A 14,052-nucleotide genomic window follows, 5' to 3' on the forward strand; every position below is an offset into this window, starting at 1 on the left:
GGTCAAATAACTTATTTTTTCATCCTTTTGAAAATGGACTGTTTTATTGAAAAAGTGCTGTTTCGAAATAGATAACAAACATGCACTCTATCTTTAGGTGGTTCACAGAGAGATGTTTGTCGGTAAAATACTAAAATCTATGGGTTCTATTAATTGGATTTCCGATAGACATCGTCAATAATTTTGTTAAGCAATGTCTATATTTTCTTTGTTTGTTTTCTCCAAAGTTGATTGAAATCAATCTTTTATTTTTAATTACAAATTAAAATTTGTATTATCTTTCTGAGATAATTAAAGACATCAATTTATTATTTTTTATAAATAAAAAATTAATCATGATATTTTATATTTTTTCTTCTACTTGCACTCATGTGAGTTAAGAAAGCATTAACAAAATTCATTATCATATTTGGGTTGAGTTCATTAAGATGATAACATGTAACCAAAAATTGGCAAGTGTCATTATCACGATAGGTTCAATGCAATGAACACTGGACCCAAGTTTTTCCCTTTATTATCACTATATCATCACTATTGGTGAATTTTCACTTTGTTTCTTTACATAAATTATAATATTAGTATTCTTGATAAAACCCTATGATTTGACCTGACTATCATACGTAAAATTCCGATTTTTATAACCATATCCATTAATGCACCCACATAAATATGCCCTTTTTTTTTTCTTTTTTTTGAGAAAGAAGACCATTTATTCAATCAATCATCAACAGAAAATTCTGTCCATCAATACAAAATTGGAAGCATCACTATGGATGTCTTCAACCCACATCCGTGGGACATGAGACTACCTAGCTAATTTAGCTAATTTATCAGCTACACTGTTCCCATTACGTTTTACATGTGAGAATGTAACAGCTTGGAAACTAGATGCCAGGTACCGAGAGTCCTCAATCAGATGGCCAAAGGAGGCCAAACAATCTTCATCTGACTTGAGGTAGTTTATTATGGTTTCAGAGTCACCTTCAAATGTCACGGCCTGAAGATTGAAATCCTTTGCAAACAGAGTTGCCCTTCTACATGCTAGAGCCTCAACGTGTTAAACAGATGGGGGTAAAGCAATGCGTTCTGACATAGCACCAATAACTTTACCTACATGGTCTCTAATGACTACCCCTATACCTGCAGCTCCTAGCTCTTGAAATATGGCACCATCAAAATTAACTTTACACCAGGAATTAGGAGGTGGGCACCAATGGACCGGCGTTGAAGGTTGGTGTGAGACCATGGGAATGTCTTGGGCCTGATGAAACTCATTGAGGCGCTCTAATGCATCAACATGGATCTGTGTTCTTGGCAGCGAGGATGAGCCAATCCAGATCGCATTCCTTTTGTACCAAATACTCCAAGCAATGACTGCAAATCTCTCAACCAAATGATGGTCGTGCTTGTTAAGGATTCCCATAAATAGGTCCTAAAAAGACACGAAACGTTCAGCTATGTGAGGTTTACATAAATCTTCATGCCACCAAATTTCCTTAAACAAATAGCAATCCCAAAGAGCATGTATAACATCTTCAAGGTGATCATGGCAGAGATCACAATTGGCATTGGTGACAAGTTTCCTGCGACAGAGATTCTTCTTTGTTGGTAATGATTCAGAGCAAGCTCTCCAAAGGAAATGCTTAATCTTATTTGGAATATTAAGCATCCAAATGGTGGACCAAAATTTCTTGTGGACCGATGAGCTCGATGGGCCAGGTTGATTATTACTTGCTAACTTTGCTAGGAGTCTACAAGCTGATTTCGTGGAGTATCTGCCATTTTTTTGTTTCCTTCCATATTCTGATATCAACCGATTGGCGAGAGCTTAAAGGGATGCTAAGAATCTCCCTGGCCTCAAATGGTAAGAATTCTCCTCTGACCTTATCTTCATCCCAACTTGCCCCATTTTCAGTCATTAAAGCACATACATTGGCGTTCATTGGAAAGGACTTTTGAGGAGAAATGACTTTGCTGGAATACAAACCGGGCAACCACTTATCTCCTCTAATCAGAACGTTACTTCCATCTCCAATTCCCCATGAAAAACCCAAGTCAATTACATGGCGTGCCTTAAGTATGCTCTGCCACGCATAGGACCCTATGGTTTTGACCCCCTCATCCATGATTGAGCAAGACGGGAAGAACCTGGCTTTAAACACCTTGTAGAACAAAGAATCAGTATTGTGAATCAACCTCCATACCTGCTTCCCAAGTAGTGCAAGGTTAAATATGCTCTTTTGTTGGTCCCTGCTTCTGCTCTTTTGTTGGTCCCTGCTTCTCATTGATGTTTTCCTTCGACCTTTTACTATAGAAAATTACATATAATAATTATATATTAGTTTGTATAATTTTATTCAATTTGTTATCATTTTAATTAATAATAATAACTATACGATGCTTAAATTTTTATGTTTGCTACTTCTACTCAGAGTCATTGATATCAGTATAATTAAAATTAATTCCTTATATATTAATAACATCAATTACCATAAAACAATATAGAAATACAAATGGGTCACAGAAAAATTTCAAAAAATTATTGTGAAAATACATTAACATTTAAATGTCCAAAATATTTAAGACTAAAATTGGGCAGGGGCCGAAGCCCCCATAGCAACAAATAATGACGTAGGCTCTTCCACTTGGGAAGACCTTAGGTTAGCACCCCTCCTTTATGTGCAATGGAGGTCACTAACCTAGGATATGATCCTTAATGATCAAACATAGACCCCGTCCAGGTAAGTATGTTTTTCACCTTGAATAGTGCTACATATTTATACCCCCTTGCGCCTGTCTCTTCATTTATGTTAGTTCGATGTGGGAACTTCAGGCTAATCGCAAGTGTCTAGTTAACTAAATTGTATTAATTGAAAGGCTAGGCAGGCACAATTATACTACATTTAACACCATAGCCCCATATGCTATGCTTCCCCTGCCCTGCTTGCTGCATTTTTTTTTTAATTATTCAATAATTCGATAGTTGGGTTGTGGAGAGATTTAAACCATGGATATCTTCCTTGAAAATATAAGATGTCAATAAGTTGAATTATAAAATTCTTGTCACCTGCTTGTTGTTAAAGTTGAAGGTTCAAATCACATATATCTATATACTATCTAAAAACTAAAACTTAGCATTTATTGTTGCTGCTCCCTTTAACCACAACAACATAGCATTTTGGTTCAATTTGATCCATTTAGTCCACTTTGGTTCATTCGGTTCATTTTGATCCACCTGGGTTTATTTGGTCCGTGTCGGTCCATTATGGTTTGTAGGTTGCCTTTTTCGTTTTTTGCTCAAAATTTCACTTTTCCCCTTAATTTTTGAGTTAAAAAGTTTTTTTTTTTTTTTTTTTGGGCCAAAATCTTTAGTTTTGGGTTAAAATACACAAACAAAATAGACCTTAAAAATTAGAGATAGGCCCTAAAAAGCCAATAAAAATAATAAACATTCAAAAGTTTATCTTAAAATTTAGGTTTCAATGATATAGACATTATACTTATATTTGAAAAAAAAAATGTTACAATTCTAAATTTTCATTTTAAACTTGCTAGTAATTTCTATTTTTGGGGTTTTTTTGAAAGGGAGTTCATTGTAATTTTTAGAAGTCTAATCGTTAAATTTTAATTTTTTTATACAATAAAATAATTTATTATATACTATTAAAAAAAAAAACTCTGGGGTCTCATAGTAGTTGAATCCCTTACTATGCCTATGCCTTCGTACTCAAAATCAAGGACCCAAAAGGAAGGAGGGAGGGAGAAAGAACACCCATTACATTTTGATGGCGATGGGATATTTTTATCATAACAAATATATTAATAACATCAATATGCCACTGTTGAAAACTTGAAATACTATTTATCCACGCCTAGCACTTTATATATATATATATATACACACACACTAGTCTCATCACATGTGTTTGTGCGTGTGATGAGGGCCTTTTTTTTTTTTTTTTTAGTGTACTTGGTCTTGAGGAAAATATTAAAGGGAGTAGTGTAGGACCACACCTCCCCAACTACAACTCTCCACATGGTTGTGGCCAAAGTTGTGAAGTTTGTTGTGGTCCTAACACTAGCATTTTTCCAGCCGACGTATGAGGATTATGCAATTCTCTATAGGATAAAATTTAACTACAAAATTGGTTGTAATCTTAGACTACAACATTACTCAATATCTTTTTATTGGAGGTGAATTTTGATAAATCCACCATTGGATTACATCTTCTTCTTATATCCTCCATACTTATAAAATTTCAAGAAAATTAAAGATCAATAGCTATGTCATCAATAAAATTTGTAAATTGCAAGTTTTTGTAATTTAAAATTATGCATAAACATGAGCTTATAGATCATATAGTAAATAATATTCAATTGACACAAAATTGATATGTGTATTAAGAATGTAAAGAACATACAATTCAACGATTATATTTTCAAAATATGTAGTAATATTTATTTTATTGAATGAGTTTGTAACATTAAACTACAACCAATTTTGTAGCTAAACCTTGTCTTTCTCTATACTCTATGCTCCTTTATAGGGAATTCGGCATCCTTAATAAAGGAATTCAAACTTAGGAATTTTGTTTAGATTGAAAACTACATGAGGTGTGTTTAGACTTGTATATATAGAAAAGATCAAAAACAACTCCCCAAATTGGGTAGGAAATACAATAAAAACTAATCAGCAGCTGAACTATAAGGATTTACAATTAGAAAATAGTAAACAGTATTACGAGTTTTACTACATGGACCTTTACAATTATACTCCTTAAATTAAAGTAACTAAATCAAGGAATATACAACTATTACAAATTAAATTAAATCTTAAATTGATGATTTGTAACGAATGTTTTGGTGAAAATTAAGGGAGTGATATTGGTAACCTATTTTTAACAATATTTGAATCAGAATTGAACTCATTATTAATAGCAAACTTTGGATTTGAATTGGACTCACTAGTCACCTGTTTATCACACCCCCGCAAGCTAATGGAGTGTGACCATACCTTAAGCTTGGTTGTCAATAACTAATTGATGCGAGCAAAGAAGAGCCCTTTAGCAAACAATGAACACATCTCCGACCTGGACAACATGTAACAAACCTCAAGCTCCTTGTGAACAACCTTTTCATGCACATAATAGTAATCTACTTTCTAATGTTTTGTTCGAGCATGAAAAACTGAGTTTGAGGCTAAAGAAATTGAACAATTTTGTCACAGTAAATAAGTGGAAGCCACAAAATCTCAGTTTAGTATATGCCAATTGACAAGATTCTGCTTTAATTCTCGAGTGAGATACAATACGATTTGTCTTAGGACTCCAATATATGGGACTATGACCATGATAAATACAAAAGCCTCCAAGAGAGCAACGATCAATAGGCTCACAGGACACAGCATAATCAGCATCCAAATATGCTTCCAAACGTAGAGAACAAAGTTGATAAAAAAGACCATGATCAGGAGTTCTCTTCAAATATCGTAAGATTCGTTTAACAGCAATCTAGTGAGTTGCTGAAGGTTGGTGCATGAATTGACACACTTGGTTTCCGCAAAAAGGGATATGTGGGAGTGTCAAATGACTCAAATATAACAAATCCATTGTATATTTGGTTTGAATTAGGTACAAACCATCAGAACTATATACTACCTCAAGACCAAGAAAAAATGCAGAGGTTCTAAATCCTTCATAGAAAATAATTTCCCCATTATTTTTAAATTCAAAATCATAAGATGAATTATGTTCAATAATTAAAATTAAAATTTTTTTTTCTAATTATTTAGATTTTAAATTTATAGCAAAAACTCAGTATAAATTTGTTAAATTGTGAAGAGATTGACAAAAAAAAAAAATTACCCCCCAATTGGAAGTAGAAGAAGAAAAGACATAAGTATGAAGAGAAGTGTGATAATGGGGATGTTGGAACTTTGAAGTTGTGCATGTTGAAGAGTGGGAACAAAGAAGCCAACCACCGGGTAGTTTTTCTTTCTTTCTTTTTTCATTTTTTTTTTATTAATTCTAGTGCTAAATAGAATGATCAATTTTTTTTACTCAAAGCTACTTATGCATTGGTTAAAGGGTTAAATCCATTGATCTCGACCACTTCAGATTTCTCTTGGATATGGAAAATTCAGACCTTTCCTACTTGTGAAATATTGGGTTCAAGGGCAAGAAACCCTATTTACTATAGTTGGTGAATCCTGATAGGCCACAAATGTATTGACCCCTTGTGATGTATTAATTGATTAATTAACCAAATTTATTAATTAATCAAATTAACATACAAAATGCGTGGCAGCACAAACAAATCATCAATTAAACTAAATGCAAAGGAAGTTAAATTTGACACGGGTGATTTATTTTCGAATGGGGAAAACCTACACGGAAAAAATCCCACCGAGTGATTTTAAGGTCACCATTCTCGAAAATCCACTATTATCACAACAAACAGTTACAAGTAAAGGAATCTCAGTACCTTATACCAACCTACAGTTGAACCCTTACCCCAATACCCAATTGGACTTATTCTGTAGTAACAATCTCTCATTTTCAATGCACGGCTCCCAGTTCGTGACTAAGCAATTGTGCAGATCCCAGTACGTGATTTAATCACTAATTTGAGAAGGATGTTGACTGTAAAGTTCTTCAATTCATCCAATCAAGAAACTCCTTGTTTTTTGGACAGACTTGCATGGTTTTAACACTTGAACTTTAAATCTTGCTCCTTGAAGCATTAAACACATCCTAGATCTATCCAATTACAAGTAAAGTGTGTTTTGTCAAAGGATTAGTCAATTTCATAAAATAGTGATATATGTTCCTAACATTAAATCACACATGTCATAACAATCTCCCATTTTGGCAATCCGTAACAAAACCACAACAAACAAATGAACATATGAGAGAAGTCATAAATCACTCAACCCATACTCACTTGTTGAATACAATAAAATCTATCCTAACACAAACTCTTGAAAATTTTGCAAGAAGAGAGTTTATGACAAGAAGACTTTGACAACCTATATTTTTGAAACACTTTAAACAAAACTCATCAAGGCATCTTAGTGTGAAACAGAAATAATAGATTGCATACAATATATAAGAAGCATGTGCATAAAGAGATAAAAGAAACAACACATGTAAAGAGAGGTGAAAGAACTGTAATAACAACCTCAAATGTATATATATCATCAACAAGTACAAGGTTTGCTATCCCAAAGTGATCACAAGATCAAAGGTACATGAACAATGTATCTAAAATAAAAAAGAAAAGAAAAAGATACAAAAGTCCTCTACATCCCTTAAAATATGAACACTCCCCCTAACAAAAAAATCTCCTATACTAACCCTCCCCTTATGAGTATGACTATTCTCATATCCAAGACTACTCCCCCTTTTTGTCACGAGTGACAAAGGGTAAGTATATCAAGTAGACATCTCATCAACACTAGANTTGAGGAAAATATTAAAGGGAATTGAATTTTTTTTTTTTTTTTTTTTTGATAAGTTTGTTTTGAAGACATAGATTAGTAAAAAAGTGTCATATTTTGTAAGCATTTTACGTGGAGTTGAAAATATATTTTTACCGGGTTGTCCTTAAGTTTTGTTCCTATTAAACTAGAGTCTAGGAGTATATTATATATATTATTTGAGAGTTTCCGCTGGGGATGGCTGCATGTATATGTGGAAAACACCCAAAAAAAGCCACTTAAGCTTAAGCTCTTAGAGTTTTATTAAGAGATTTAAGCCTGAAAACACTTAACCAAACTAGACTAACATATATTGCAGAAAGAGCAAGAGGTGAATAGAGAAAGTGACAGATTGAGCATGCATGAGCTATATTCACTTAGCTTTGAACTATACAGACCTCTATTTATTCTACTAACCAGAGGTTAATTGTACATGTGCTCAAAATTGTGAAGAGATTGACAAAAAAAAAAAATTACCCCCCAATTGGAAGTAGAAGAAGAAAAGACATAAGTATGAAGAGAAGTGTGATAATGGGGATGTTGGAACTTTGAAGTTGTGCATGTTGAAGAGTGGGAACAAAGAAGCCAACCACCGGGTAGTTTTTCTTTCTTTCTTTTTTCATTTTTTTTTTATTAATTCTAGTGCTAAATAGAATGATCAATTTTTTTTACTCAAAGCTACTTATGCATTGGTTAAAGGGTTAAATCCATTGATCTCGACCACTTCAGATTTCTCTTGGATATGGAAAATTCAGACCTTTCCTACTTGTGAAATATTGGGTTCAAGGGCAAGAAACCCTATTTACTATAGTTGGTGAATCCTGATAGGCCACAAATGTATTGACCCCTTGTGATGTATTAATTGATTAATTAACCAAATTTATTAATTAATCAAATTAACATACAAAATGCGTGGCAGCACAAACAAATCATCAATTAAACTAAATGCAAAGGAAGTTAAATTTGACACGGGTGATTTATTTTCGAATGGGGAAAACCTACACGGAAAAAATCCCACCGAGTGATTTTAAGGTCACCATTCTCGAAAATCCACTATTATCACAACAAACAGTTACAAGTAAAGGAATCTCAGTACCTTATACCAACCTACAGTTGAACCCTTACCCCAATACCCAATTGGACTTATTCTGTAGTAACAATCTCTCATTTTCAATGCACGGCTCCCAGTTCGTGACTAAGCAATTGTGCAGATCCCAGTACGTGATTTAATCACTAATTTGAGAAGGATGTTGACTGTAAAGTTCTTCAATTCATCCAATCAAGAAACTCCTTGTTTTTTGGACAGACTTGCATGGTTTTAACACTTGAACTTTAAATCTTGCTCCTTGAAGCATTAAACACATCCTAGATCTATCCAATTACAAGTAAAGTGTGTTTTGTCAAAGGATTAGTCAATTTCATAAAATAGTGATATATGTTCCTAACATTAAATCACACATGTCATAACAATCTCCCATTTTGGCAATCCGTAACAAAACCACAACAAACAAATGAACATATGAGAGAAGTCATAAATCACTCAACCCATACTCACTTGTTGAATACAATAAAATCTATCCTAACACAAACTCTTGAAAATTTTGCAAGAAGAGAGTTTATGACAAGAAGACTTTGACAACCTATATTTTTGAAACACTTTAAACAAAACTCATCAAGGCATCTTAGTGTGAAACAGAAATAATAGATTGCATACAATATATAAGAAGCATGTGCATAAAGAGATAAAAGAAACAACACATGTAAAGAGAGGTGAAAGAACTGTAATAACAACCTCAAATGTATATATATCATCAACAAGTACAAGGTTTGCTATCCCAAAGTGATCACAAGATCAAAGGTACATGAACAATGTATCTAAAATAAAAAAGAAAAGAAAAAGATACAAAAGTCCTCTACATCCCTTAAAATATGAACACTCCCCCTAACAAAAAAATCTCCTATACTAACCCTCCCCTTATGAGTATGACTATTCTCATATCCAAGACTACTCCCCCTTTTTGTCACGAGTGACAAAGGGTAAGTATATCAAGTAGACATCTCATCAACACTAGAAGAGCTAGCATCATTATCCTCATCAGCATCAGAAGCAATAGCATCACCATCATCGTCCTCATCCTTAGAAGCCTTTAGAGTAGGAGGAGGAGAAGCAACGAAGCCACCCATGACAGCCTGTCATCGTGCAATACGACCAACACCGGTGTTCACCTAACACAACTCATCACTGAGAGTGTCAAGGCAAGCATCCATGTGCACAAGCTGTGTCGTGATGTCCTCGAGAGTCACACCGCTCGTAGAAGAAAAGGGAGTGGATGTGGATGGAGATGTATAAGAATATAGACAATGTAAGGTACGTATGCATGAAAATGCATGAGCATGTGATATGCAATAATAAAAACATCATGGGCTCAACTCAATCCAATCCTACCAGTACACAATCATTTCAACAAAGTAACCACACATCTAAAATCCATGAAACATTGTTATAATGCAAATGTTATGCAATGCATGATGATTTAAAGCCATTTTCACAAAGCCCATCCCAAAAATTTCACAAAAACTCCATTAGTTTTGAAAAACCCAAAGTTTATCAAAAATCCCAAAAGTTGGGTCAGAAGATATGAAATGCATGAGAAAGAGGGAGAAATCAACATACCAGATGAAGAAAAATGATCTTTAGGCCGAAAACTCTTGGGAAAGAATTTTGAATTGAGAGATAGAAGTTTTGGAAGGTGAAGAGTCAACAGGAGCGAGAGAGATCGAGAGAAATGAATCCTGAAATCATGTGGATTCTATATATAGAACCTCTTAAATCTCAACAGATCGAGAGGTGTCGAGATTTAAACTTCAACAAATGCATTTATTGAGTAGCTATCCAGAGTCACAGTAAAAAAAGGCTCAATGGATCGAGGAGCTATCGAGCAGCTATCGAAAAGACAGAAACTTTCTCGATGGATTGAGAAGCTATCGAGATTGCGATAAAAAGAAGCAAAAGAGCTATTGAGATTGCTTAAAAATAGCTTTTCAAGAAAAGATAAACACAGACATAAATGCAATCAAATATGGAATTCAACCAAAGATCCAAACAACATTTTAACCTCTCAAAACCATTTCTCAATCAAGAAAAATGAAAGCACATAAATCCAAAACACACACACACACACATACTAAACAAGTCTAACCAATTTTATATTTCAAAAACAAGTTAAGACAGTTTAGTGAGTATACATTAACACATGTAAACCTTGTGATGGCCAAATCACATTGTATCTACACATGTATCAAAAATAGCAAAGAATATTGTGTGTTGTGTGTAAAAATATCGCAAGATTGCATGAATGTCTACATGTTATGATGATTTGAAATATGAGTAAATCAATTTTACTCACACACGATCATAACTGCTTGATGGAAACTATCACCTTCAAGATACATTCTATAACTCTCACATCTCCTAGAATACACGCTTGCAATCATATTTTAAAGCATTTTGATTCTTTTTTATTTTATTTTTCTTTGTATATTTTTCTATTAAGTAAACCATGCATGGGCATATAAGAGAGAGAAAATAAATACCTAATGATGTTAAGCATTTGACATTCTACTTTTGCTATGTCAAAGCATACAAATGTCATTTCATGATTGGCAGGGAACAGTGGTGAGATGGTTATTTATGCATTTTTCTTAGGATTTTCTAGTCCTTCCCGTCAAAAAGAGTGATATAAGTGTTAAGTACAAGAGATCACTTAACCTTACTCATCACAAACACAATCCACAAAGCTCACTTGCTTAGTTGTGCATAGAGATACTCATCTAAGCTACAAAAGATACAAAGTTTAGAAAACTTTGTTTCAATGGCCATCCAAGGTACACAAGTACCAATGTACAAAAACACACACTGTTTTTGTATTTTTCTAATTTTTCAAAAAAAAAATTATTTTTATATGAAAAACAAAATAAAGTAAAATTGAAAAATAACCAAACAAAAACATGTTAAACAAAACAATGCATAGAAACTAGATTGATTCAAAACAAGAAAGCAAAACACACAAGTAATGCAAACAAAAATAAGAAAGGGAGAGAGAGAAAAAGTGACAAAATTACTTGGAGCCTTTTTCCTTCCACACCTTGGAAGAACCTTTCCATTTAGCAAACCCTTAATCCGGCGGTGAGGGAAAAGAATTGAAACCGTTCAAGTTCAAAAGAAACATGAGGGCTTTGAGAAGATCTCCAAGAGGAGCAAAGGAGGATGGAAACTGATTTTGGTTTCCCGACGCGATCATGTTGTTGCCCTGTTAAGTAGCTAACCACTTATAGCAATTAGGTCGAGTATGTCCAGCTGCTCCACAGTGATGACAGGGATGCTACTTCTTTTGTTTAGGCTTTTGGATATTTCCCTTTTTAGCCCTAGGGTTTTTAGTCTCAGTCTTAACAAGTTTAGGGGGTTCTCCTAAGATAGACTTACCCTTGTCTATGTTCTCACTAGCTAATTCATTTTTAACTTCATTGTTCTCAATTTCAACATTATTAGCAGGAGGAACAAAAATAGTAGTACTAATAGAAACAATACTAGAAGAGGAGAAATCATATCCTAAACTGGTTCGATCTAAAGCAGATTTTTGAAAACTAAGCATCTCATCAAGCTTAGCACTTGAAGTCCTTTCCAATTTAGCTCTGACTTGGAACAATTCTGCCTCAAGCTTCTTGGTCTTCTCAGCCAAGAAATTATTCTCAAATCGCAGTGCTCCAATAGTCTAATTAGTTTCATCAAACTTTGTGGAGATTTATTTTCGCTCGAGCTCTACATCACTAAACTTCTTGGTGGCTAACCTATACAACTTCTCATACTTTTCTGAGACTTTGTATAACTTTGCATAGGTTGTGTGAATATCATCTTGTTCATTCATCTTCTCAAATTTAGACTCCACCAAGTCCTCTTCTTCATCCACATCTTCAACAATCCCCTTAATAGAAGGATCAACTGTAGCGGTGAAGGAATTCAAGATTCCAACATCCTCATAATTGGAATCATCCTTAGGCTCAGTGTCACTCAATGTAGCAGCAAGTGCCTTACTCTTCCAAATAGTCTTGAGATACATAGGACACTTTTGTTTCATGTGTCTGAAGCCTTAACACCTAAAGCACCGTCTTGAGGGAACAATATACTGACCGTCATCCCTAGCATCCTTCTTCCCCTTGTCTTAGCTCTTGTCGAAGCCCTTCCCATTGACATTCTTCATGAACTTCTTGAATTGCCTGGTAATGTAGGACTTCATCTTAGAATCTTCATCGTCTGAAGGCTCATTCGTGTCACTGCTCTTGGCCTTCAGTGTCATGCTCTTACTCTTGCCCAATTTCCAAATCCTAGACAAACCTAACTCATAGGTCTACAGATTCCTAACCAACTCTATCAAAGGAATTTTTTCAATATCCTTTGATGCCTTAATCGCAGTAATTTTGGCATGGAATCTCTCGAGTAAAGATCTGAGTATTTTTCTCACAATCTTGGGTTCAGGAATGGTTTCCCCAAGATTAAAGGCTAAGTTCACTATGTCCTTGAGCTTGGCATAGAACTCATCAAACAACTCATCCTCCTCCATCTTAATTTCTTCGAAGTTTGTAGTGAGCCTCTGTAGCTTCAAATCCTTGACAGCCTTAGTTCCTTCATAGTTTGTTTAGAGGATGGTCTATGCTTCCTTCGCAGTTTCAATGGAGGATATCTTCTTAAACTCCTCATTGGTGACCGCACTGAATAAAACATTCAATGCCCTACTGTTGAAGTTTGCCGCCTTGATCTTAGTATCATCCCAGTCGGCCGGTGCTTCCGTAGGCTTGGTCCAACCTATCTCCACAGCTTGCCACACTTTCTCATCTAAAGACTGCAAAAAAGCTCTCATGCATACTTTCCAATATGCATAGTTAGCGCCATCAAATAAAAGAGATATAATAAGAGAATGTCCTTTATCCATGACAAACAGGGGTCAATGGATCACACAGCAAATATTAACCTTAATTAGAGTGTGTCTGCTTTGATACCACTTGATAGGCCACAAATGTATTGACCATTTGTGATGAATTAATTGATTAATTAGCCAAGTTTATTAATTAATCAAATTAACATAAAAAAATGCGTGGCAGCACAAATAAATCACCAATTAAACTAAATGCAATGGAAATTAAATTTGACACAGGTGATTTGTTTTCGAATGGAGAAAACCTACACGGCAAAAACTTCACCGGGTGATTTTAAGGTCATCACTCCCAAGAATCCACTATTATCACAACAAGCGGTTACAAGTAAAAGAATCACAGTACCTTATATCAACCTATAGTTGAACTCTTACCCAAATACCTAATTGGACTTGTTTTGTATTGACAATACCTCATTTTCATTGCACGGCTCCCAGTACGTGACTAACCAATTACGCGGATCCCAGTACGCGACTTAATCACCAACTTGAGAAGGATGTTGGCTGTAAAGTTCTTCAGTTTATCCAGCAATGAAGATCAAGAAGCTCCTTGGTCACAAAACCCTACAGTGTATAAACACAGCAGCT

At 34.5% G+C, this 14,052-nt stretch overlaps 1 non-coding gene across 1 annotated transcript; it reads right to left on the reverse strand.

Moving 5' to 3' along the window:
• Positions 1–2,596: 2,596 nt before the first annotated feature.
• On the reverse strand, positions 2,597–2,749 carry LOC112030477 (U1 spliceosomal RNA). Its single transcript, XR_002884872.2, has one exon. It is a non-coding gene; the product is annotated as a U1 spliceosomal RNA (small nuclear RNA).
• Positions 2,750–14,052: the final 11,303 nt, after the last annotated feature.

This window comes from Quercus suber, unplaced genomic scaffold, assembly GCF_002906115.3.
Source record: "Quercus suber isolate HL8 unplaced genomic scaffold, Cork oak 2.0 scaffold_416, whole genome shotgun sequence".
NCBI lineage: Eukaryota > Viridiplantae > Streptophyta > Magnoliopsida > Fagales > Fagaceae > Quercus > Quercus suber.